The sequence below is a fragment of the Cryptomeria japonica genome, chromosome 8, assembly GCF_030272615.1.
Source record: "Cryptomeria japonica chromosome 8, Sugi_1.0, whole genome shotgun sequence".
NCBI lineage: Eukaryota > Viridiplantae > Streptophyta > Pinopsida > Cupressales > Cupressaceae > Cryptomeria > Cryptomeria japonica.
In genome coordinates, this window is record NC_081412.1 from 450,823,947 (window position 1) to 450,851,900 (window position 27,954).

General features: G+C 34.9%; 2 non-coding genes across 2 annotated transcripts; both read left to right on the plus strand.

The window, feature by feature from the left end:
* Nucleotides 1–21,336: 21,336 nt before the first annotated feature.
* On the plus strand, nt 21,337–21,418 carry TRNAS-GCU (transfer RNA serine (anticodon GCU)). Its single transcript has one exon. It is a non-coding gene; the product is annotated as a tRNA-Ser (tRNA).
* Nucleotides 21,419–21,931: 513 nt separating this feature from the next.
* LOC131053338 (U1 spliceosomal RNA) lies at nt 21,932–22,091 on the plus strand. The gene has a single exon (XR_009107674.1). It is a non-coding gene; the product is annotated as a U1 spliceosomal RNA (small nuclear RNA).
* Nucleotides 22,092–27,954: the final 5,863 nt, after the last annotated feature.

Below are 27,954 nucleotides of genomic sequence, written 5' to 3' on the forward strand. Positions count from 1 at the left end.
AAAGTGGGTTCAATGAGAGAATGATCCACATTAATCTTTTCCAAAAAATTCCTAACTACAAACATTAAGGACAGATCTGTTGTCCACAAGGGTTCGTCTTATAGCAATATCATTGATAATAACCACAATCATAAGAGGATCATATTGATGTTGGATTTCATGAGAAGGTAACTCATCTTGTGTGAATACAATTTGAGCTTTGGGTTTATTTGTAGGATCAATCAAAGAAGCCATGTTAATAGGTGTCGCTACAAGTGGTACATCTAACTTTTTCAAAGAATCTTGTAACATCCCATGATAAGCAGGTGAATTTTGAACCTAATCCCAAATAGAAATCTTGGCAGGAGTAGCTTTAAGTTGTTCAATGAGATCATACTCCTTACTAAGAGTTTGTGATATACGAGGTGCTTGTGGAAGAGTAGGTTGAGAGGGAGGAAGTGAAGTTAGGGTAACTGGACGAGGATTAGGTTTCATATTGTTTCTTGTGTTGTAGGTATGAGAAACTGTATGATAACTCTATTTATTGATTTCCTTAGCATACTCATAAGGGATCTTAGTAGGATAACCTCTTTACATAGTAATAACAAGTTTCTTGGGAGTGAAAAAAGAATAATTATCATAACCATCTTGAACCAATAAGATAGGCTTACATTGAGAACTTTGAAAAGGACAAGAACCTTGAACTGTGAAGAGGGGTTTATTAGGTGTTTCATTCACATGTATCAAATTGATTGAAGAAGGTTTGGGAATATCAAAGGTGTCCTTATGAATTTTAGAAGAAGAATAGACAATATTGTTGGAAGAATTGTTGATAGTCTCTTCTTGCACTAAAATGTTATCATGGATAAGATCAATTTTAGGAGGTAGACTAGGAGTAGGCATTGATGTTTTAGAAGGAAGAATATTAGTAGGAAAGGTCATATCATCTTTTATCATCAAAGGATCTACATGGGGAATAGACGCTCTAGGAAAAGGATCAACATTACTCTCTAAAGTCTCACCTTTGAGAGGGAGATCTTTGAAAGAGATGTCGATAATCTCTTATCAAACTAAGGTATCCTTATGATTAGAACCTAGTTGGGGAGAAGGAGATGCCTTACCTTTAGAATAAAAATGATTGAGATTCATGGAGGGTGAGATACTATCAACAGGGTTACTTTCATATGGTAGATAATAATAAACACCTTCTTCTAATGGTTCATCCCAAATAGTGAGGTCATTGAATAAAATATTAGAAATATCTTGCACAAAGATGTCCATATTGTTATTGTCAATTTTGGGAGAAGGGATAACATTGTTCATTAATTCTTCATCCTTATGAGGGAGAGCATCACTACATGTGTTTAAATAATCTTCTTGCCTCAAAATATGTTCGATAAGATCTTTAGGGGAGAGAGAGTCAAGGAGATTGATTATGATTTCATCTTCTTTTTCTAAGGCATCTTTATGGGCAAGACAAGCTTCGGGACAAGGAGAAACACTTCTCATTAATGCATCATCTCTAGTGGGAATTTTGTTGGAATCGAAAGAGGAAATGTCATCACTAGGAAAAAGTAGGGACAATATCATATTATTGTACAAAATGATCCCCATGAGGGGAGTATTCTTTAGGAGGGGCATGAACATATTTATCCAAAGATTCATGCTTAGGAAGGAGATATTTGGAATAAGTGCTCATAACCTCTTGTTGCACTAACATGCCCCCATTGGTAAGACCAAATTTAGGAGAAGATAAGTCAATGTCCCTCAATACCTTTTCACTTAGAGAGGCATCATGTAGGGAAGGTAAGGTAACATTAAGAAAGATGTTTATGATATCATCTTCTTCCTCTAAGATAGCTAGATGGGAAGGACACATTTTAGGAGAATTGTCAAGATCACTCTTCAAATCTTCATCCTTAGAGCATGGAAGAGTTTTGAAGGGGTTGGTAACAACTCTTTTAAGCACTAAAATGTTGTCATAGATAAGAGGATGTTCTTTAAGAGATGGAAAAATTAAAGCAAGGGAAGCTAACCCATTATCAAATTTATGAAATGAATGCATCATGACCACAATTTTCCTCTTTCAAATGATAACATATGCAAAATAGAAGGAAATGTTCAATTTCAACCAATGAAAGCACTATAAATGTTGATTTAGAAAATAAAATTTATGAGTGAAATGTGTTCCTAAATCAGATCTGAAATTAATGACCCAGATTAATCTATCCACAAGTTCAATTTTGAATTGAAAAAAATTAGGGTTTTAACAAAATTGACCTCTAAATTTTTTTAAAATTTGAAAGGAATTGAAACTTGTAAATGTAGATTTGAATTTGAAATAGAAAAAACTACTCAAAATTGAGAACATAAATTATAATTAAAGAAGATTGGATTCACGTCGAGTTCACCAAAATAAAATGTGGAGGGGAAAAAGTGAGACCGGGTGACTAGGACCTAATCCCACTCTTGCCAACACATTGGGAATATGAAAGAGCCTAGGGAGATAACTCACTTTGGCTACTTCTTATGAGAAAGAGAGAGCCAAGGATTATCTCTTAGGGTTTCTATTCCTCTTGTTGTTTATGAAGATAGGATGTGAGAGATTGATCAACTAGACTAGGAGATAAATAATGAAGCATATATGAACTAAAATTGCATACCTTTGCAGATCTGAAACTGAGATACTGAAGCGGAGAAGGGGAAGGAATCTAGATGTGTACCTAATGCTGAAAAATGGGCAAAACTGACCAAGACCACGGCACCACGCCCCTGTCCCTGATGATTTAACAGAGAGCTACAACTGAAGGATTGCAATCCTGAGATCTTGAGCCTTCGCCTTGTTAAAAATCATTAAAATTAAGGGGTACCAGAGCACCACACCCCTGTCCCTAATGGATTTGGGGCATTATGAGGCTTTAGGACTGTCCTTGTGTCTTTTGCTGATTTGGGAAGCCTTCAAGGTACCTGGACCTGCATCTGTAATTGAAAAGAGAGGATTTGGGTGGCAATCTAGGGTTTTGCCTTAGTCAAGCCCCTGTTTCGGTGATTTCCACCTCAACAAAGAGCCAATTTGCATAGTAAAATAGTATGTGTAGGAATCTTGTGTGTGTGCAAGATCCTAAAATGAGAAAGATAAGAAACTAGAGCTACCCTACGCTTTGGAGAGAAAACTCTAAATGTATGTAAATGTAAATGAGAAAACTCTAAATCAAATGTGCTAAATGATCTAAAGCATGAATTTAAATATGAAAATGAGTATAAAGAAGCTCATACAAAGACATGAAACTATACCGATCCCCAAGGGAGAGATATAAGCCACTTGATCTCCTATTATTCTTCAATGTCTTCAAGGCTCCTAATTGATGATGAATACTTGATGAATACTTGATAAATGCTTGATGAATGTTGTTGAAGACTCCACATAATCTTCTCTTTCACTACATAGAAGGTTCCTTGTGCTCTCTCCAACAACTTTTCCTTTAGATCTTAGTTCTTAGATTCGATAAATGCCTTCAAATGAAGAAAGAGAGCTCTTATGTATGAAACCCTAGATCTTCATTTTTTCTTTAGCCCGACCTAGGATTTGAATTTCCCACCAATTTCTTTAGGTTAAGCATTATAATATCATAGAATTATGCTCCCAAAATTTTAGGAAAAATGTCAGGGACCGTGTGCAACTTGCACAAGGTTCGACCAACTTTTCACCAAATTTTCAGGGCCATTAGATATGATAATATTAGAGCGAATCCCAAAGTTACAGTTGATTTCGAGATGTTTTGAAATGTGAAATTGGGCCTTAAAGATCGAAATAAGACATAATTAGGGTTTATGATTAAATGATTTACTGGAGGAAGAAAATAAAAAGGGGCACACTTAGGGTAAAGGGCCCAATTTTATGATGTAGGGAGTGATGAAATATGACTTTAGATTTAATTAAATGCTTAATGGGAAATTACAATGCAAGATGCAAACACACTAAGACGGGTGCTAAACTAAGCGTAGAATTGTACCACCTTAGCAATGGTATACAATTTACGACGCTACATACATATATGGATTGATGGTGTTGTTATAAAAATTCAACTATAAAGCAGATATGATTTTTGTCTAATGTTAACGAACTGTGTTGTTCTGTTGTTTTTTTAAAATTTCATATGGTTGTACCAATGAATTGATGTTGTTGTTATAAATCTCATTTGATTTTTTTCTAATGTCAACTAAGTGTGTTGCTTGCAACCATATGTTTTTTGTCTAATGATTATACCAATGAATCTCATATGATTTTTTTATGATGTCAACTAAGTGCGTTGCTCACTATCAAAAGACGCCACACAAGTGTTGAAATTAACAAGATATGACATAACATGAACATAAGAATATAAGAAGAACAACAAAACAAGATATGCATAAAAGTGCTGAAATTACTCACTATCAAAAAGGCCACATCAGTGGCATCTGATTATTCAGATGCCACTGATATGCCCTCTTTTGATAGCGAGCAATTTCAACACTTATAAGAGTTGAAATTGCATGCATTATACATAAACAATCCACAAAGACAAGATTGAAACATAAAAAATAAAAGAAGGCAACAATTCACAAATTGTAGTGTCTACTAGGTCTACTAAGTCATTGCCAAAGTAAAGTAAAGGCTTGTTGCTTCTATAACATATATATGTATATATATACATACATGTATATATACCATGTATATATATGTATATATATACATGTATGTATATATATATAAAGTAAAGGCTTGTTGCTTCTATAACATATATAAGTATATCTATACATGTATGTATATATATACATATGTATATGTATATGTATATGTATATGTATAGTGTATACATATATATACATACATGTATGTATATATATATGTATACATACATGTATGTATATATATATGTATACATACATGTATATACATGTGTATATATATATATATACACACATACATGTATACATATATATATATGCATGTATGTGTGTGTGTGTGTGTATATATATATATATATATACACATGTATATACATGTATGTATACATATATATATACATACATGTATGTATACATATATATATACATACATGTATATATATGTGTGTGTGTGTATAAATATACATACATGTATGTATATATATATGCATGTATGTATATATACATATATACATGTATGCATATATATACATATACATACATGTATGTATATATACATATATGTGTGTGTGTGTACACACACACACACACACATATGTATACACACACACACACACACACACACACACACACACACACACACACACACACACATATATATATACATATTATATATATGTATATATATACATACATATGTATATATGTATGTATGTATGTATATGCATCAAAATGATAAAAGGAAGTGTCCTATTTATAAAGGCAGCAGAGGAAGAATTATTTTCTAGTGCCTTATAAGATTTTTTTTTTTTTAATAATAGATAATGGGCCAATGGCCGAATAATTTTATTAATTAAAAAGAGTTACATAATTTATAACCCAATTCAGTGTGGGCACTAGTAGGAAAGAATCGGACAAAGAAAACCTTTGGTCTTGCCCAAGGAAATTTATTCCTGGAATAATAGAAAACAATTACATAAAGTGGCAAATTGCCAATAAGGAGTTATACATTTGAGAAAACACTTTAAATACATCGTTTCTATCTAGTACAGGGTATAGCAACCTTTGCCAATTCGAAGCCATAACATCCAAGTTCAATTTAATTCCTCTACCTGCAAATACAGATCTACCTTCCAAAATGTTGTTCTCATCACATTGTTAGCAAACCACTCCATAATAAATCAATTTCCAGATGAATCCAAACTTAATAGAATCTAAAGAAAAGGTCATAAATATAAGTCCATAACAAACATGTGAGTGCCTACCGAGAAATACCAATTCCAACCACTCATTTGAGTCGGGATTGTGGTTTCCTATATATCCTAGTACTGGAAATAGAACAAAAGAGATTCTTGCCCACTTCAACATAGTCAATATCTACCATGAGTAGGAGAAAATAGAAGGAAACACATAGAATGTAGCGAAAGCCAATCTAGGAATACATAGATCTCCTAACAACAAAATGGTTAGCATTGTCGGGCTGAAAAGTGGAAAAGTTTTGTTAATCTACAAATTAAAGATTGCTTGTTACGTAAAGACGGGTAGCTAAATACCCTAACATGCATCTTGAATAAAAGAAAAGGAGTTGCTAATCTGTATTAAAAGAAAGATAATCATAAAATTAAAAAAGGTAGGAACTACAACCAAAATTAAGAGGCAATGGATACTTAATAATTATATGTGAATATTTTGGAAACAAAGTAATTAAAATATATATATATATATAGTAAAGCAAGTATATGTATAAAACAAAAGATAGAAACTCAAAACGTAAACAGAGCATATATTCCCAAGATATAATTTAGTCCATCACTCTGAAAGGCATTATTTCTATGCTTGCCTACTCCAGAGGCAGTTTTGTAGGAAACCAAGTCAAATTAGTATAAATATATTATATATATCATCTATTAAAATAGTAGCATATCTAGTCGTAATCACAAAACAAAAAAACAATATAGTAGGTTTTAGCTTAAGTAGTTTGTCTGATTAAGGGCTAATATAACCAGTTTGTCTTGTATATACCATCCATTAAACACCAAAAGCAAAGAAAATCTGGCTCCATAGTTCAAATATAGTTGCCTACCTACAACAAACCTACACATCTAGCCACTAAACTAGGGGGGTACAAATATCTAACTCATGCCCTAGAGTTCTATGGAAGCGAGCTTCCCCTTCTTCTAAAACTTTCCCTCCTCGCTTTCTGCAATAACAAAGGGTTCATTGTGGCTCAATGCGGAGGTGTTTGGGATCTCCTCTTCCCCTAACTCATTTTCAAGTCCTTCCTCCCTCAAGTAGATGGCGAACCATTTCTTGCAAACCGGCCACTTAATGTGCAAGAGCCACATCAGAAATTTAAGGTTGTGTTGCATGATCAACCTCCTTGCTGCATAATCGCTCTCATCTTCAATTTCCAAGATTGGAAATCTTGGCACTGGTTTATTTTTCCACATAAATCTATCATAATGCTTTGGTTTTGGCACAGTAAGATCTTCTACCATATTAGCTACCACCTTATCCAGTTCTCCCAAAAGGTCCTTCTTGAACACATTACGGTATAATTTTTTTACCACCTCTTTGTCATGCTCGAAATGCATAGCCACCACAAGAAACATGGCAGCTATATCAGAATTAACCCTAGTCCTGTCCTCATTATAGATATACTCTTCCCTTAACGTTTTCCTAACTGCCCTAATAACCAGATCATGAGAGGAAAGACAAGGATGCCTTTTAGCCTATCATCCTTAATTTCTCCTGAGAATGTCATTTGTCTTTTCAAACCTCTCCAACCTCAGCGGTGTGTCCATATTGCACTATTCTATGAAAGACTCTTAATCCATGTCTCAATTGAGGCTCAATAAATTCACATTCAACAAAAACTAAAATACTACTTACTCTTAAATAGAACGATTTGGGAGAAATTCACCGCCTCTACAATCATGCGAACTAAATTCGTAATAAAAATGCTACCACTTCACAATAAAGCTTGTGGAATAAACGTCCTTTCCCACCTTGTTTAATGCAAAGTGTCAAATGAGTAGATAAGCAAAACAAATTTACTTAGATTAATAATGATGATATCTTCCTCCAAAATCATTCCTAGGTAAGTCGGCGACACTAATCGTCACCAGCTAAGCTCTACTAACCTTGGTACTAAAGGCTACCATTGAGAGGGAGCTAGAGAGGTGCATTTTTAACAATAATCGAGATCAAACAAAACTTAATATAGTTTATGGATGTATATATAAATGTATTGAAACTATCCTTAATAGAGTGATCAAGAATAACTAACCAGAGGTAGAACCTTCAAATTTGATCGAGCTACTCAAGAGATACATAAAACTAACAGCAAGGCTAAATGATATCACAAAATTATAAGTGCATGACTAATGAGACTTGGAAGACAGGCCAGACAAGTACTAATGTAAATAGAAAGTTTAAAAAAGGATATATATATATATATATATATATATATATATATATATATATATATATATATATACACACAAATTTGAGTATCTCGATATGCATACTATGCCTTACAAGATATTTTGTTAGACGCCAAGTTTTGGTTATTGGCAGTATCTATCAAAAAATCTTGTAAGGCCCTATTAAATAATTTATTCTCTGCTTTTTTATGCAAATGGGACACTTCCTTTTGACCTTTTGTATGTGTGTGTGTATGCGCGTGTGCGTGTGCGTGTGCGTGTGTGTGCGCGTGTGCGTGTGCGTGTGCGTGTGCATGTGCGTGTGTGTTTGTGTGTGTGTGTACATATGTATATGTATATATAAATATGTATATGGATATATGTATATATCTATACATATGTATATGGATATATGTATATATCTATACATATGTATATGGATATATGTATATATATATATACATATATCCATATGTATATGTATAGATACATATATACATATGTATGTATGTATGTATATAATTGTATATGTATGTATGTATGTATGTATGTATAAATGTATAAATGTGTGTGTGTGTGTGTGTGTGTGTGTGTGTGTGTGTGTGTGTGTGTGTGTGTGTGTGTGTGTGTGTGTGTGTGTGTGTGTGTGTGTGTGTGTGTGTGTGTGTGTGTGTGTGTGTGTAGAGATGAAGATAACAAGAACTAAAAAACAATATATGCCTGTGTGTTGAAATTGTAGGCATTATATATAAACAATCCACAATGAGAAGATTGAAACATAAACAATTCACAAATTGCAATGTCTACTAGGTCATTTCCAAAGTAAAGACATAAAGACTTTACCTGAGAGGAAGGCTAGTTGTCTTCTATACAACTCCTTATTGCGTCTCTAGATTCCTGCCACAACAATCACAACAAAATGCAATACAACTCATTTCTATATAACATACAATAATACACAAATTAATAAAAAATATAAGCATAAAAGGCATAATCTCCCAAAGAATTAAAGTGTGTTAAGAAACACATTTACATTGTGTTAAGAAACATATTTACATTGGTACAATGGTCTTCCACAAGTATGGTTCTTCCCTCGATGCTCCAACATGCCTGCAAAAAAAATGTAATAGTCGAGGGTAGTAACATTGTCACAACAAATCATCCATACATTATTGCATGCACAACTTTTTGATTGTCTTCAATATTTCACAACATGCATATAATCCTTACACACATACATACATACATATTCAAATGCATAAGTGCATACATATACATATCCATCTACATATATATGCACATATACATACATATGCATAAGCATACATATATCATACATACAAAATTCATATAATTAGTTGAATAAGGAATTTGCAGAGCTCAATAATATGCAGTGAATTGGATTGTAATGAAAGTGACATGGGAAATTATGTCTTATAAAATGATTCGAATGTGGAATATGAATGCATTCATTTGTGATAGTTGATTTTCAAATTTGAATTGTTGTGGGAAACAATCGGTAATCTCATATTAAATATGGAGTCCTTCAATGCAAGCAAGGTTTGTTTTCTATGTTGGCTTCAATGAATGGAGATATATATGTATATATATACATATAAAATCTATACATACATGCATACATACATACATACATACATCATATATATATATATACACATTTATATCTATACATATATATACATATATACACATGTTAGAAAGTTCAAATAACCGGAAGACAACTAAGAGGGGGGGGGTTGAATCAGTTGTCACAGATTACTGGAACATTAAGCAATTAAAAATTTAATACTGGAACCCAAAACATTAATACCAGAATGCATAAACCAAATACCATAATGGCACATAAACCAATTAAGCATAAACAATAATCATAGAATAAATACCATCCACATGACACCAAGATTTATATGTGGAAAACTTGGTAAATGGAAAAACCACGGTGGGAAGCCTACCCATAGTCAGATAATACTTCTGCAGTAAGTATGTGATTTACAATTGAGGGGCATGCACTTGAAAAAAGGTCAACATCCTAGAGCACACTACTCATCCCAAAGGGAGTCTCACTGACTACATAGAAATCCAGACTACAATCCAGAAGAATGAATGAACTGCAAAGATAACATCTCCTATGTCTAAATACTGTTTCGGTTAAGATCAATACCGGAGGACTAAATCCTCTTACATAAACCCAACTCGATCTCCAATGATCGACCAAATCCTCTGCCTGAATGATATTGCATTATTCGTTCCTTACATATCCATATCCCATACCATGATCATCTACAATGAGATCTTACATCATATATATACAAACCCTCGACCATAAACAGTTAGGTTGGCAATAAACTAATTACATAATTACAAAACATGTCGGCCTTAGACCAAACAAACAATATCCAACCCATAAGACATCCTGGAAACACATCGAGAGGTTCAATCCACACGTTACATTAAGTCACTCCATAACCTAGATACACCAGGACCCAAATATAGGTCCACACACACTAGAGAAATAATCCCAACCAACTAAGTCTCGAACATAATCACCATCAGTATCCTGAATCTTCACTAGAAGCCGCACCAACACCACTTATGCATATCATCAAATATCTTCATCAAAGCTCTGTCAGTGAAACCCTCCTCGGAACCACAAACCAAGCTTTCTGAAAATAGAATAGCATCCAATCACCAAAATAAAACCAACTGACTGAACATGAATTTGAGTAGCATGAATAAGCCGATTCCATAAACCAAACATACCGGATCCAATCCAACCAGAAACCAAACATCCTACTGGGACCAGAAGGGTGTTGGTAAAGCATCCATAACAGCTAGTGTTGACATCAATGATAAAACATCAATGCAACACATAATCAATTCCTCCAAATGGTCAACAATCTCCCCCTTTGGCATTGATGGCAACACTAGATGTGAAAAACATCCAAGTGCCAAGGAATGTCAAACAAGTCTCCCTCAATGGAAGACAACTAACAATCTCCCACATAAAGATATAGCAATGAAGTTCTGAAACAAAGACCAAACTCCCTGTGTGAATGATATCTCTGTAAAGCTCTATATTACACATATATCTCTCCCCCTAGTGTATACAACTCCTTAAGTTTTTCACATCAATATCTCTCCCCCTTTGACATCAATGCCAGAAATCTAACAAAAATATCAAAACAAAAACCACTGAATCACAAGGCTAACTACTCCCCTTGAGCAGTAGCATCCGCACATCAATGCCAGAATGAATGATATCTCTGATAATGCATACCAGACTGATGCCAAATCATATCAATCAGTTCTCTGTTGGAGGGGAAGAAACCCCTAATCTATCTCTCGGGTACTCAAATGATTCTTTAGGCAAAGGTTTAGTGAAAATATCTACAATTTGTTCTTTAGTATTCACTTAAACCAATGTGACTTCATTTTCTTCCACCTTTTCCTTCAAAAATTTATACTTGATAGATATGTGTTTTGTCTTAGAGTGAAATATCGGATTCTTTGATATGTCAATAGCAGTAGGGTTATTGCAATGCATAACTATCGGTCCAGTGCAATTCACTTTGATATCCTTCAACATTTTCTTCAACCATATAACCTGTGTACAGTTAGTAGCAGTAGCAACATACTCAACTTCAGCAGTAGACAAATAAGTACATGATTGTTTCTTGTTGATCCACGAAACCAACTTCTTTCCAAGAAAGAAAGATCCACCGGAAGTACTTTTCTGGTCATCAACATCTCCAACCCAATTAGCATCTGTATATGCACATAAAGTAAAGTCATCATTCCTAGGGTACCACAAACCATATTCTAATGTACCTTCCAAGTATCTAAAAATTCTTTTCACCACACTTTCATGATTTTCTCTAGGATCACTCTGATATCTAGATGTAATACAAACAACATTCATTATGTCAGGCCTAGTCTGAGTCAAATAAAGCATACCTCAAATCATAGATTTGTATCTTGTAGGATTTACTAGTGCAGAAACATCTTTCCTTGTCAATTTATCACTTGTAACCATAGGAGTACTTATCAATTTGGAGTCTCCCATACCAAATTTCTTAAACAATTCCCTAGCATACTTAGTTTGACAGATGAAAATACCTTTATTAGTTTGAGTAATCTGCAAACCTAAGAAAATTTTCATTTCCCCAATCATAGACATTTCAAATTCTTTCTCCATATTCTTTGAAAATTCCATGCATAACTTATCTTCACCTCCAAAAATAATGTCATAAAAAAATACTTCAATAATCAGTATATCATCATCAATGACCTTGTAATATAAATTACCGTCAGCATTACCCTTAGTAAAACCAATCTTCAAAAGATATTTATCTAATCTTGCATACCAAACTCTAGGTGCCTGTTTCAATCCATATAAAGCTTTCCTTAACCTACAAACCATGTTTTTATCATCTGAAAGTGAAAAACCATCAGGTTGCTCAATATAAACTTTCTCATCAAGATCCCCATTCAAGAATGCACACTTAACATCCATTTGATAAACCTTGTAGTTCTTATGGGCAACATAGGCAAGAAATAATCTTACAGCTTCAATCCTAGCTACAGGTGCAAAAGTTTCTCCATAATCAATTCCTTCTTTCTAAGAACATCCTTTACAAACCAATCTAGCTTTGTTCCTTACAACTTGACCATATTCATTCAATTTATTCCTAAAAACCCATTTAGTTCCAATAACTTTTTTTTTTTTAGGTCGGGGAACTAAAATCCATGTATTATTCTTCTCAGTATGATCTAATTCTTCTTCCATAACTTTTATCCAACATGCTTCAATTACTGATACCGGTTCAACTTGAGAAATTAAACATACCTCATTAGTTGTCAATCTCCTTCTTGTCATCACTCCATTGTTTTTATCCCCAATAATTTGATCTTCTGAATGATTCAATCTCACATACCTAGGAGTCTTCTGACTCTTTTTTCCTCTTCCCGGTTCTTCAGTTACTATTGAATTTTCTGATATTGTCGGAGTAACTGGTTCAACATTTTGTTTTGATAATGGTGCTACCAGTTCAGATATAATCATTTCCACTATCGGTTCTTGCTCATAAAATCTGATTTGACTTCTATTTAGCTCATCTACCTTGACATTAGCACTCTCCACAATTCTCTACAATCTCTTGTTATAACATCTATATGCTTTTCTTTCATTATAATAACCAATAAAAATGCCTTCATCACATCTAGGATCAAATTTTCCAATGACATCATCTCTCCTGATATAACATTTACTACAAAATATTCTGAAATACTTAACTGTAGGTGTATTGCCAAACCATAATTCATAAGGTGTCTTACCAGTTTCTCCTTTGATATGTACTATGTTGAATGTATAATCCATTGTGCTCACTACTTCTCTCCAGTAGATATGAGGTAGACTAGCTTCCATCATCATTGTTCTAGCAGCATCCAAGATAGTTATGTTCTTCCTTTCCAGAACTCTATTTTGTTGAGGTGTCTGGGGAGCATAAAATTGTCTCCTAATACCATGATTCTCACAAAAGTTATTAAACTCATCGGATGTGAATTCTCCACCATGATCTAACCTTAAACATTTAATCTTCAATCAAGTCTATGTCTCAACTTTAGCCTTAAAGATTTTAAACTTTTCAAAAGCTTCAGATTTCTCCCTTAAAAAAAGTAACCCACATCATTCTAGAATAATCATCAATGATTAGCATAAAATATCTATCACCTTGAAAACTTTTAACTCTAACAGGGTCACACAAATCAGTATGAATAAGATCAAGAACATCATTAGATTTATCTTGTATACTCTTAAAAGAGGGTTTGACCTGTTTTCCCATTTGACATTCTTTACATACCGGATTGTAGGGCTTCACAATCTTAGGTATATCTCTAACTGCCTTAGTTGAACCGATCTTTACAATGCAATCAAAATTCACATGACATAGCCTTTTATACCATAGCCAACTCTCATCAATTTGTGCAATCAAACATGTCTTTTCATTGGAATTCAAATGAAATATATTACCTTTTGTCTATGTATCGGTTGCAATCTCCAAACTAGATCTATTAATGATTTTGCATTTTTCATCCTTGAACTATAATTGAAATCCCTTATCCACCAATTATCCTACACTCAAAAGATTATGCCTCAAACCTTCAACAAAATAAACATTGTCAGTATTGTTCTTACCATCCAATGATATAGTTCCTTTTCCCTTGATCATACATGCTTTTTCATCTCCAAATCTAACCAGACCACCATCAAATTATTGCAAAGATGGAAACTTCTTTTTATCTCCAATCATATGATGTGAACATCCACTATCAATTACCCATTCATCCTTATCTTCAATTTTAGCAGCAAGTGCCTTCTCTTCAAGTACATTCTCTTCTAGTGTCAAAACATCTTCCTTGATAGCCAAGAACACCCATTCCTTTCCATTTCCAGAACCACTAGCAGAGTCTTATGCCGGTTCATCATCAAAATCAGTCACACCTTGCTCATCCACTATGCAACATGACTTGTCTCTATTTTTCCTGTACTTATACATGTTCTGATATCCAGGGTTAAGCTTAAAAGATCTTCTAGCTCTTTCTTCAAATATTGAATTCCTTTCAGGACATCTAGATGCAAAATGACCATCTTATTACATGCAAAACATTTATGTGTGTGTGTGTGTGTGTGTGTGTGTGTGTGTGTGTGTGTGTGTGTGTGTGTGTGTGTGTACATGTGTATATATATATGTATATATGTATATATGTATATACATATGTATATATATGTATATATGTATGTATGTATATGTATTTATATATATGTATATGTATATACATATACATATACATATACATATAGAGGAGGCCAAGAAATGGTTGCAGAGGAGAAATGGAGGAGAAACGATGACGAACAAATGTAAAACATTGAAAATGCCCCCAAAAATCTTCATTTCCCTAAGTTTTTAGGGCAATGTAGATGGTGGTAGTTTGTGCCATGTGGACCCATAATGCGTACGTGGGAAGGCGGTTATGGGTGGTCAACAATTTTTTCGACCACCCATTTTAAACTTTATAATATTAAATATATTTTTAATAATATACATAACATAAAATATTTAGGTTAATTTTATTTTATAAAAAGGTGAAAAACATATTAGTTTTTAGGTATTTTATAAATGGATATTGGCATTTTTCATATGCAGCTATTGGTGCAATAGAGGTCAAGTATCAGACGACACTTTGAAATGACCACTTTTTGACCTTTTGATGCATAACAACCCGTAGAGATCAGATCGTTACTACCCATAAGCCAGATCAATAGTTATAAACAGTTAACTCGCGTACGAAGATAACTAAAAAAAAAAATTCAAAATCCAATGTACCGTTTAGGATCTGTGGGTGCACGAAGTTAGCTATGACAACTACTAGTGCTCTTCCTCTATAACATGTACTCACAAAAATAAATTTAGCTATCATGTAATGACATTTAGTTACCTCGGAAAAATTCCAAACATTGAACCAAAACACACTCACAACATTAAATATAGTACATCACAATAAAAACAAAGCAAAGTAGCTTGCATTAGTTGCAAATCTCCACGACTAAACCTTTTCTTAGATACGAATATCGTGCGATGAATGTTATTTGATGTTTCTTTATTTTGAAGGTGGGTAATCTTAAGAGTAGAATAACTTACCTATCACCAATATAGCATGTTATTATTTCTTATTCAACTTATTTTTAAAGATAAATCACCTTGAAAAGATAGCACTACTTATTAGTGAAAATCGATGTAATAAGATTTTCCACCCATTCAATTTCTCAAACAAGTAACCATGTAGTTAGTCTCAGAAATGCTAAAAATTCTATAATAATAGAATTCAATGATTCCCATTTCATTCTCATACATTATTTATCTCTCATATAGAGAAACTCCCCCTTCTTTCATAGCCACAAAATAAAAATAAGAATTGTTCGACATGCATGTAAAACACCTTATGAAGGCTCATCCATGTATAATGTGATATATAAATGAGAATAAAAAAATATCAATTATAAAATGTGATCATTTACCATGTAGTCACATCTATGTACAAATAAGTGATCTATCAAGAAAGATCATTTAAATGTAAGTTGAGCTTAATATCAAAATAGGGTTTTATTATATCTTGTTTACATATTTTAATAACCAAAATTAAAGAGTAATAATAAGTAGTCCAAAAATTACAAATTTTATTTTACAAAAATAAATTAGATTATATATCAGCAACTAAACATCATGACATTTCACACATGTTAATCACTAAGGTTTCTAACCCCTACACCTTCTAAAAGACATATAGTGTTGCTAATTGAGTTTTTATTTTATTTCTTTAGGATTTTACCATTATTCCTATCCATAGATCTAATTTTGACCATTCACCCATATGAGCATGATGGATGTAAAGTTCTAGATTTTGAAGGGTATAAAAAAGATCTTGTTCGGAAGGAGAGCACTAACCGTGGCAAAGGGCATGGTAGAGTTGTAGTTCTAGTCAAAGAAACTTGGAGCAAAAATATAAAAGTGGAGAAAGAAGATCAAAACAAACAATACATATAAATTAAAATAATATAAAATCAAGCAACAATAATATTGGTTGTTTTCTACTTCATTCCTAAAGGCTCAAAATCATATAACAAAAGGAATATAGTTCACGAAGATCCCTTTGCCTCGCTAAAAAAAGACATTTATATTTTTACTGGCATGGGACATGTTTTAATAATGGGTGACTTTAATGCCAAGACAACTAGCATTCAAGCCATCAATCTAAAAATTAAACACAAGGAGAAATATGACCCATTATGGTTGAAAGAAGATAGTGATCAATTGTGGGAAAGAACCTCACAAGATAATGACTGTAACATTTTTCACTTTGGGGCAAAATTATTGAGGCTATGTAGTCTATACAACTCGATCACTTTCAATGGTATGAGAGCATGGCGAAGTTCAGACAACATTACCTACAAAACCTATAATCGAGGTGGACTATGCTATTTGCTCGCATAAGTATGCCTCAAGAATAGTGGAGTTAGTGGAGGGAGATTGCTTGATAGAGTTGAAATAAGATCATAATCTGATATATAGAAAGGTATACATTCACATAAGCAAGAAACAAGGGGAGCAAGTACAACCCAACCAAAAGTGTTAGGAAAATGGTGTCTCAACCTTACATATACATAAGGTTACTATTTATAGTAAGTTTTCATTTGAGCATGGATTGGCTCTAATTTTTTTCCAAAGATTTGGATTGGCTAGATAAGCATGTCGATAATTTTTTGTTGTAAGATCATTGGCTAGATTTCAGATATTAAATTTTTGTTTTCAATAGTTGTGAACGAAAGTTTCAGAGTCAATTTTGAGGGCTCTAGAGACTCTAAAATGGCTTGAAAGTGTTTAAAATTGGCATATTAGGTTATATCTTGATAGAGCACATCATGAGCTTTACGACACTACAAACAGTTCGTCAATTGAACACCTGATTCAAAAGTTATAGCCTTTGAAAGTTGGGTTTCCTGAAATAGGAAATATAAAAACGTGTTGAACATATAAATGAGTTGTAAAAGGGAGGTACACATGTTGATGTGTGTTTTGAAATTTCATATGACATCTAGGATTGGAGATAAGATGGGTGCCACTTTATTGGGCGATTTTAGCCCATGGTTTTGTAATACCGTTTAACAATTTCATATATTGTATCTCCTATATATGAGGTGCATGAAATGGAGGTTGTGTAAGAGTCTTATAGCTATTGAGTTACCTCTAAATCTCTGGTTGGTGATACTCATGTGAAAATATTTCTCTATAAATATATTGTAATCTATTATTGATTTCTAACTAATATATTGGGTTGCTTTTGGAGTGTGGTGTTTTTCTCTTGAAATGGTTTTCCCCATGTAAATCATTGTGGTGTGGTATGCATGCTATTTATATTTATTTTTGTTAAGTTTTTGTAAGGATTTGTAAAAAAAAATTGCATTACCCTTCTTTCAAGGTTAGTGTAGAAACTTGTTCTGCTACTTATCTTCCCTACAACTAGAAGGCACCTTCACAAGGTAGAATCCTCATGACTCAAGAAATTTAGAAAATCTTCTAGGCTACTCTTGAAAGGCTCTCTAGATAATATGAGAATAATTTGGTTGACATACAAACCACCTTATAAACAATATTATGGTGATTACCCTAGTCCGCAAGGCTCTATATGGATGTAAGTGGCATAGACCCAAGAGATAAAAAATTACTTTTTTGACAAATCCTTGGTTTGATGACGAGTGAAAGATAGCAAAGAGAAATCTATGTGATTGTGGAATGAGAAATAAAATTAAGAAAGAGTATGAAAATAAGGGGTAAAAAAGAAAAGTATGTGAACACAAGAAGGGAGGAGCTAATTACCCTTATAAACACAACCAAAAATACTTTGGAAAGAACTACAACAAATGAGAAAACAAACAAAAAATGACTTGATTATATGAAGTTGTTTTATGAATAGAACCAATATAGGCATAAACCCTCATTAATTAATGCAAATACTAAACTTTTTACCATAGAAGATATCAACCAAGATATAAAAAGGTTGGTAGGAGGGAAGGCACATGATATTAATGGGTTACAAGCATAACATTATTTAAATCCTTGCACATTGTATCAAGTGCATATTTAACAATGTCATTCAAGAGGGCTTCCCAAAAGATTGGAAAACTAGTGTCCTTATCCACCTTTACAAAAGTGGTGATACTAATAGTCCATCAAATTACCACACTATTATGGTTAGCCCCCCCTTGGAAAACTTTTTAAAAGCATGATGGAACATACAATTAGTAGCTAGGCAAAAAAAGAGGGTAAAAAAGCTAAAGGGCAACTTGGTTTTAGACCAAATCATTCTACTATTGATCGTGGTTTTACCCCTAGGTTATTGATTGAAAAATATGAGACATCCAAGGTGATGAGGCTTTTCTGCTAATTTGTAGACTTTAAAAAAGACTTTGACATAGTACCTTGAGGTAAGCTATGGAATAGGATAGAGGAACTAGGGGTTACAGGTGAGTTTAGAGCTTCTATCCATAGGCTCTATGAGCAGGTAAAGGCTAAATTCAAAACCAATGAGGGAATATCAAAATACTTTGGCAAAAATATTGACATTAAACAAGGTTGCTCGCTTTCCCTATGTTGTTTGGGCTATAAATTGATCAATTGGAGGAGTGGATTGTCAAGGTTGGCAGGAGATAGTTCTCATGGCTAAGTATGTAATAAAGTTACTCTTGTATAGAAATGATTTCATGATGCATTAATCGCTTAAACAACCCATAGTTTGAGAAAACACTTAAGGGCACTTGAAACCTTTTGTGAGAAGGTTGAGATATAGGAGAACACTAGCAAAACTAAAACATTGATTTTCTCTTTGTGACGAAAAGGAAACAAATTAACTTTATTTTTTAAGTCAACTAATTGCAAGTTGTGGAAGAGTACACATATCTTAGGCTCAATTTCCACAATAAGCTTAGTTGGGAAACATGCAAAGAAAAAATAATTCGAGGTTGGAAAGTGTTATGCTCACAATAAAATAGATGCAAAAAATATGGAGTTATGGGATTGGAAAAGTCAAACTACCATTTTGTCTTGTTTGTTACTCTGGTGATTCTCTATAAATGTGAAATCTAGGGCAACAACATGTTAGATTAGAAATGGAGACAAGTAGTAAAAATTCAAAAGCATCTAATCATAAGTAGCCTCAATATAAAAATATTATTTTGTACAACATTTTATTGGCTGAGATTGGTTATTTCCCTTCGAAATCATCATCAATGGTTTGGTAGCTAACTTATCTAAAGAAGGTTCAAATTATGGGGTACCATCATTGGCATATACTAATTATGAAGGGACAAGAAGAAAGAGCACATGGAGGAAACAAAATGTCAAATGGATGAAGAAGTGGGATGTAAATATGCAGAGATGTTCAAATACTAATGAGGAAATAAAAAGTATGTGAGAGAAAATTTTAGAAACACCATATGGACAAAATAAATGGCGAAAATTAAATGGAAAGCAAAATTGTTGATAACCTAGTTAAGGACTAGTTCACATCATATTAGATGTGAGATTGGGAGATGGATGATACCAAAAGAGGAGTAAGAAAAGAGTATATCTATTTTGCATCAAGGGGGTAGTGGAGACAGGTTGAAATTTTGTCATAGAGTGCTCAGCGTACAATGACATACATACTAGCTATGAAGACACCTAGATAATTGACAATTTAAGCACCTTGTTTTAAGGAGACAAAGTTGAGAAAAACTGCTAACATCCTAATCAAAATTCACTACAAAAGATCTAATCTTGAAAAAAGTTTACAAATTGTATGTAATTTTTGTGCACGAAAGTCATGCTACTCTTAGATCCCATAGATTGCTTTTGCCCTTGTGAAGTTTATTAAAATTCTTGATTGATTTTGACATGAGTGATATCCATGAGTGATTGGTGGTACATGTTGCCACCATAGGAACGATGTGTAAAACTTTGAATGTATTAGCAAATTTTAATAAATTGTACATAGCCAACCCAAATTGTTTAGGTTGGACAAAAAAAGGTTTGATTGCTGACTAGTGACAAGTGGGGTTTTGATGTGGCACCAATTTGTTTGGGACCAGCTCCAACGGGAGGGTACACTCCCTTCAAGCTCCCTACTCGTATGAGCTACATGTATTATGGTTTGCATGCCATGGAAAAGTTTAATAGATATGTACAGAAATTGTCTCTTTTGAATGGGAATGCGAAACATTTGACATAAGCTTACCCACTACCAGCTACAGCAGATGTAGGGTCAGAAGTTGAAGCAAGTGACTAAGCTGTTTACTAAGCACCAGTAGCAAAGCTAGCAACATAGGCATAAGCATATCTATAAGCCAGGGTAGCAGAGCCCCTACTATTCTAAAGGGCATATCCATCAGCAGCCTCTGTACCAGTTTCATATTCTCCGGCCAAAGATCCAGATCCAAAGGCAGCACATAAAGATCCAACACCAGTAGCAGCATATTCCCTTAGAATAGTAGGGCCAGCACCAGCAATAGCATAGTCTGTTGTATACCTTGATCCAGTAAAAGAAGCACCTATTGCACTTGTTTAAGCACCAGTAACAGTAGCATTATAAGCATCAGTAGCCAAGACTAGGGATGTAGGAGTAAACAAATTCAAGATTCTAAACATATATCGTCGCTTTGGCCGAGTGGTTAAGGCGTGTGCCTGCTAAGTACATGGGGTTTCCCCGCGAGAGTTCGAATCTCTCAGGCGACGATTAGGGCTTTTGCTTTCGTCGTGTGCTAATCATTTTAGAATTACGTTCTTCGTTTTCGGATTTTGCTCTTCGGAATGTAATTTGTATCAGTGAAACCGGGCGGTGGGAAAAAATTGAAATGCAGAAGTCAAAAAATATCAAGATCGACTGTCTCATAAAGTATTTTTGAATTTCGCACTCTCTTTCTTCTTTTCTATCAATCCCTTCCATTCTGCAGCCCAAGAATAAATGGTCTCCTCATACCCGGAAGTGTTTTCTCTGTAGTGTGGGGATGAGAGTTACTATACTTCAAAATTACAGAGCGGACTGGTGCTTGGAGCAGCAATGAAATAAAGGCGGTCATAGGTAGTTTAGTTCTTGCGAAGGTGATTTTGATTTTGTGTACCAGGCAAGAGTAAAGTTGCAGGCTGAAGTGCGTACGAAAAAGGATGTGTCATTAGTCCCACACGCACGGAGCGGAGGGAAACGAGGACAGGAGAGAGTATAAGACTAGGAGTCGAGGGAAATTTAGCATACTTACCTGGGCGGGGTCAATCGGTGATCAAGAAGGCCGATGGCCTAGGGAAAGCACCTTCATTGCACTCGGAAGGGGGCTTTGCCTAGCATCTCCCTATGTGGAGAATGCACGTCATAATTTGTGACAGAGGGGGCTCGCGTCCGCGCGGCCCCCAACAAAAAATTAAATAATAGATCGTTATTTTTATATACAAATTAAATTTATTATTTCACTTCAATGCCGTAGTTTAGACATGTAAAACTATTTTATTGTATATAATAGGCTAATTGATCTATGGTGAAATGTAAAGAGAAGTAGATATAGAGATAGATATATGCAAAGAGAGGGAGCTAAGGTGAAATGTAAAGAGAAGTAGATATAGAGGTAGGTAGATAAGGTGAAATGTTTTACATAGGTAATTGTAAAATAGTTAATAAGTATTTATATTTTATTGTATATAATAGGCTAATTGATCTATGGTGAAATGTAAAGAGAAGTAGATATAGAGGTAGGGAGCTATGGTGAAATATAAAGAGAGGTGAAGTAGATATAGAGGTAGGGAGCTATGGTGAAATGTAAAGAGAAGTAGATATAGAGGTAGGGAGCTATGGTGAAATATAAAGAGAGGTGAAGTAGATATAGAGGTAGGGAGCTATGGTGAAATATAAAGAGAGGTGAAGTAGATATAGAGGTAGGGAGCTATGGTGATATGGTGAAATGTAAAGAGAAGTAGATATAGAGGTAGGGAGCTAAGGTGAAATATAAAGAGAGGTGAAGTAGATATAGAGGTAGGGAGCTATGGTGAAATGTAAAGAGAAGTAGATATAGAGGTAGGGAGCTAAGGTGAAATATAAAGAGAGGTAGCTATATACATAGAGAGGGAGAGAGGGAGCTAAGAGGGAGTTAAGGTGAAATATTAAGAGAGGTAGTTATATACATAGAGAGGGAGAGAGGGAGCTAAGGTGAAATATAAAGAGAGGTAGTTGTATACATAGAGAGGGAGCTAAGGTAAAATAGGTAGCTATATAGAGAGAGAGGGGGAGAGAGAAGAGGGAGCTAAGGGAAATGTAAAGAGAGGGAGAGAGAAGAGGGAGCTAAGGTGAAATGTAAAGAGAAGTAGACAAAGGTAAGATATAGAGGTAGATATAGACATAGAGAGGGAGCTAAGGTGAAATATAAAGAGAAGTAGAGAGAGGTAGATATATACATAGAGAGGGAGAGAGAAATAGGAGGTGATATAGGAAGAGAAAAATAGGAGGAGGTGATATGTAAAGAGAAGTTTGATATATAAAGAGAAGTAGAGAGAGGTAGATATATACATACAGAGTGGGAGAGAGAAAGAGAGACAAGGGAGAGATTTGAAGAAAAAGATAGAGGGGGGAAGAGTGAGAATAAAGATAGATATAGAGATAGGAGGGTGAAATAGAGAGTTTGTGTGAGTGAGAGAGATATAGAGATAAAAATAGGGAGGGAGAAACGAAACGTGATGTGTGTGTGTGTGTGTGTGTGTGTGTGTGTGTGAGAGAGAGAGAGAGAGAGAGAGAGAGTTCTATTCTACACTAAATTATATTTATTTTAAATAAACTACTAGTTAAATAAAATATAAAATAAAATGTAAATTAAAATATTTTTAATTCATAAATCCCCTTAGAGGATGAAGGAACTGACTCTGCAAAAACCGTTGGACGTTAATGGTGGTTCAGAGGATTTCACGAGGAAATCGAAGAGGAGGCTGCATGAAGAAAAAGACGAGATCGTGGTGGATCTCATGGAGGAGATGGAGGAAGATAGACAGTTTTGGGAAGAACAAGCGGTGATCGCAAGGATCATCGGCCTCAAGTGGTCTAGGAAAAACATCAGATCGTGGGTTGAAGATAAGTGGGGTGATCGGATTGTTATCAAATTTATATCGAAAGGATTCTTCGTGGTGCTTTCTAAAAATTGATCAGAAAGAGATCGTATCCTTAATCAGGAGAATTGGTTTGCAGACAAGGACGCAGTGTATTTGCAACCCTGGACACCGAATTTTGATCCCATCCCATTGGTAGTCTATTCTTGCCCGATTTGGATACGTCTTTACAATTTACCGATTGAATATTGGGGAGAGGTATTCCTGGAGAAGATTGGCATAATGCTTGGGACAGTGTTAGAGATAGACGCTGATGATGAGGACGATTTGTGTAAGTATGTCAAATTGAGGATTGCGGTAGTCAGGCGTATCTCGAAGCATATTACATTACATACATCGAAAGGTGCGTGGAGGTAGCAGGTAGAAGTTGAAAAAGAAATTTGTCATTGCCCCAGGTGCGGTCGCAAGTTTCATGGAGTAGAGGACTGCAGAATGTTCGTTAGAAAGGCTAGGACTCCTCTCAAGAGACCTCTACAAAACTGGAGGCAAAAGCTGGAACAACCATCGAAAACGGTTTTGGTTTCGGTTGAAAAGAGACAAGAAACAAAATCTCCTCCGCAACAACAAAAGAAAGGATCGCTATCATTATTAAAAGATGGGGAAGATCTCCATGCGGAGAATAGGATCGCAACCATCAATAGATGTCCCGATGATGGAGGGGAGACTTCCAGGCAGGAAGCATTTGAACCCAAGGTGGGAGGTGAAGATCTGTTAACCCCCAAAATTGAATATTCATGCAAAGGGTTATCTGACACGGAATTTGAATTTGATAAGGACTTTGAGGAGGATTTGTTTCAAGAGGATGTTTTGGAGAATGTAGATCTGAGATGTATCAGTCAGTCGACTAACGTCTTATTTGGTAAAGCCAAAGGATTCAGAGGCAGGCGGAGCAACTGTCAAAAAATGGAAGACAACGCAAAAGAGAAGGCAATCGTTAGTGTATTCAATTTCATGAGGAAAGCTAAGGGAGAAGGGCTCTCCCTTGGCAAGAGATGAAGATCATTACGTGAAATGTCAGGGGTCTCTCGGCCCCTGACAAAAGACGCTTGGTGAAACGAGCGTTTTGTAGATGTAGTTGTGATATCTTTGCCATCCAGGAAAAAAAGCTTAGTTCAGAGAATGCGATTTGTTTCATCAAGTCTTGTAAAGTTTGGTCAAAGTTACGTTATTAGAGAAAGCCGAACACTGGATGATTTGTTATGTTTACAATTTGAAGGAGAACTTGGAATTTCCTCTAATAAATATTTATGGACCTACAAAAATTTTAGATAAGTCTCATGTTTGGTATGTTCTTTCAAACAAAATTTCTGATCTGCGGAGTGATAGGATAGTTGTGGTAGGCGATTTTAATGCATTGCTTGATTTAGATGAGAAGAAGGGAGGTTTGAGAATGTCAAATAAGGTCGTGGAAGATTTTCGTGAATTTGTTGTACAAAATCATTTGTTGGATGTTGTCTCGAAGAATGGGCTATTCACATGGACTAATCAAAGGGCCAATTTCGCACACATTTTGGAAAGATTGGACAGACATCTCATTGGAGAATCCTGGATGGAGTCGTCTTTTCAGGTAGAGGCATCCATTCTTCCAATTTTTCTATCAGATCATTTTCCTGTGGAGCTTAAGTTGAGTGAGGCTTCATCTAAAGGAAGCAACAGTTTCAAATTCTTGAACATGTGGTGGAGAGATGGTGAGTTCATTTCACATCTCGAGCAATGGTGGAAAGAGATTAATATATTTAGGGGAACTCCGAGTTATAGCTTTGTGAAAAGATTGAAATTTTTAAAGGAGAAGATTAAAGTATGGAATAAAGATACTTTCAAAAATATATTTGCAGAAAGAAATCGAGTTGAGGAGGAACTATCTCTGCTAAATTATGTCACTATAACCTCTGGGATGTCTAATGATGCATATCACAAAGAAATAGATCTCAAGAAGGAATTGGCAGAGATACTTCTTAGAGAAGAAATTTATTGGCGTGACAAATCCAGAGAGCTATGGATTAAAGAAGGAGATGTGAACACTAAATTCTTCCATGCCTCGGTAAAGTCTAATAGGAATAGGAACATAATAGTCTCGATCACAGATCAAGAAGGCAAGCGACATTCTTTTCCTGAAGGTATTGAGGTAGCGGTGATTTTTTTCAAGGAGCTTAGCGATGTTAATGGGTACAAACCACCTCAACCTCATATGATGACGGACATAATATTCAAGGAGATCTCGGACGAGGACAACAAATTATTATGTTGTCCATTCACTATAGAGGAGGTCAAAAAGGTTGTTTTTGACTTGCATCCAAACAAAGCTCCTAGCCCAAATGGTTTCACCGTGGACTTTTTTCAAAAATGATGGGGGTTTTTGGGAAATAACATTCTCAATATTATGGAAGATTTTAGAAAACAGGGTGGATTTGTGAAGGAAATTAATCATACCAATATTGCTTTGATCCCTAAGAAGTAGGATTGTTCATGCATCGTGGACTTTAGGCCCATTTCTTTATGTAATTCTATTTACAAAATTATATCCAAGGCTATGGTGAATAGGCTAAAACCCATCCTGAAGATGATCATTTCGCCTGAACAACATGGATTCACCCCGGGCCGCGAAATCATGGATAACATAATCATGGCAATAGAAGCTATTCATTATATGCATACTTCCAAATTCAAAGGTATGATAGTTAAATTAGATGTGTCCAAGGCTTATGATTGAGTTATGTGGAGCTTCCTATCTGAGGTTCTTAGGAAATTTGGTTTTGATAAAAGATGGTTGAAATGTATTGAACATTGTATTTCATCTGTAAATTTTTCAATCATAGTTAATGGTTCTGTGAGCAGCTTTTTCCAAGCTACTAACAGGCTTCGGCAAGGAGACCCTCTGTCGACCTTTTTATTTGTACTTATGGTAGAAGTGCTCAGTAGGCAGATAAAAAGCAAGGTTGGGCCAGGCCATTGGAAAGGATTTTCAATTCATGAAAGTTTGGTTCCGATCTCTCATTCGCAGTTCGCGGATGATACTATCCTGTTTGGCGAAACTACAGAGAAAGAAGCTCACATTATTAAGAATGTGCTAGAAGATTATGAAAAGGATTCAAGCCAGTGCATGAACAAGCAAAAATCTAGGATATATTTCCTCAACACAAACAAGAGGTCTCAGTCGAAGATAGAGGGATTGTTGCAATTTGGTCAAGGCAGTTTTCCTATTAAATATCTTGGGGTTCCTTTGTTCGCAGGAAAATTGGACAATAGAATGTGGGAAGAAGTTGTCAATAAGTGCAAAGCCAAATCTGTGTTATGGAAAAATAAATGGCTTTCGCAGGCAGGACAGATTCAGATGATAAAATATGTTTTGTCTGCAGTTCCTATCTATTACATGTCTTGCTATAGAGTGTCTAGCAAGGCTTCGTCGACATTAGATAGAATGCTCAAAAAATTTATTTGGTAAGGTTTGAAAGAGGAAAAAAAGATCCCCTTAATCAATTGGGAAACTTCCTGCATCCTAAAGGAGGAAGGTGGAGTAGGTCTCAGGAAAATGAATCTCTAGAGCTTGGCACTTGGTGCAAAACTTGCTTGGAAAATTTATAATTTTCCCCATAAAGGCTAGTGCAAGTTGATGGCTTCCAAATATCTGGACTCCCAGAGAGAATATTTATAGTGGCCAACTTGATTGGAGGTTCACTAATATGGAAATTCATTTGGGAAAGCAGGAAGATCATAACAGATCATCTCACATGGAGGATTGGTAATGGGCGCAAAGCCAAGTTTTAGAGAGATTCTTGGAATGGAGAGGAAGTGTTGGCAGATGTGATTGAGGATCAAGATTGGATCAATCAAATTGAGGAAGTTATGGGAGTTTATGTGGAAGATTATGTTGATGAGAATTGCTCTCCAAATTCTCCTATCTCATGGAAACGGGTTGGAGATTGGCAGAGCGATAACAGTGTGAAGTTGGTTGATATACTTAAAAGTAGGAAGACCTTCATTTTGAACAAAAAATGACTCTCTTGTCTGGAATGCTGCCAAATCAGGTAAATGTAAGGTGAGTTTGGGATATGAATTGCAAAGAAAGAGGCAGAAGGATTGCAAATGGCATGCCATTCTGTGTTGGGACAAAAGGGTGTTGCCTAAAGCTA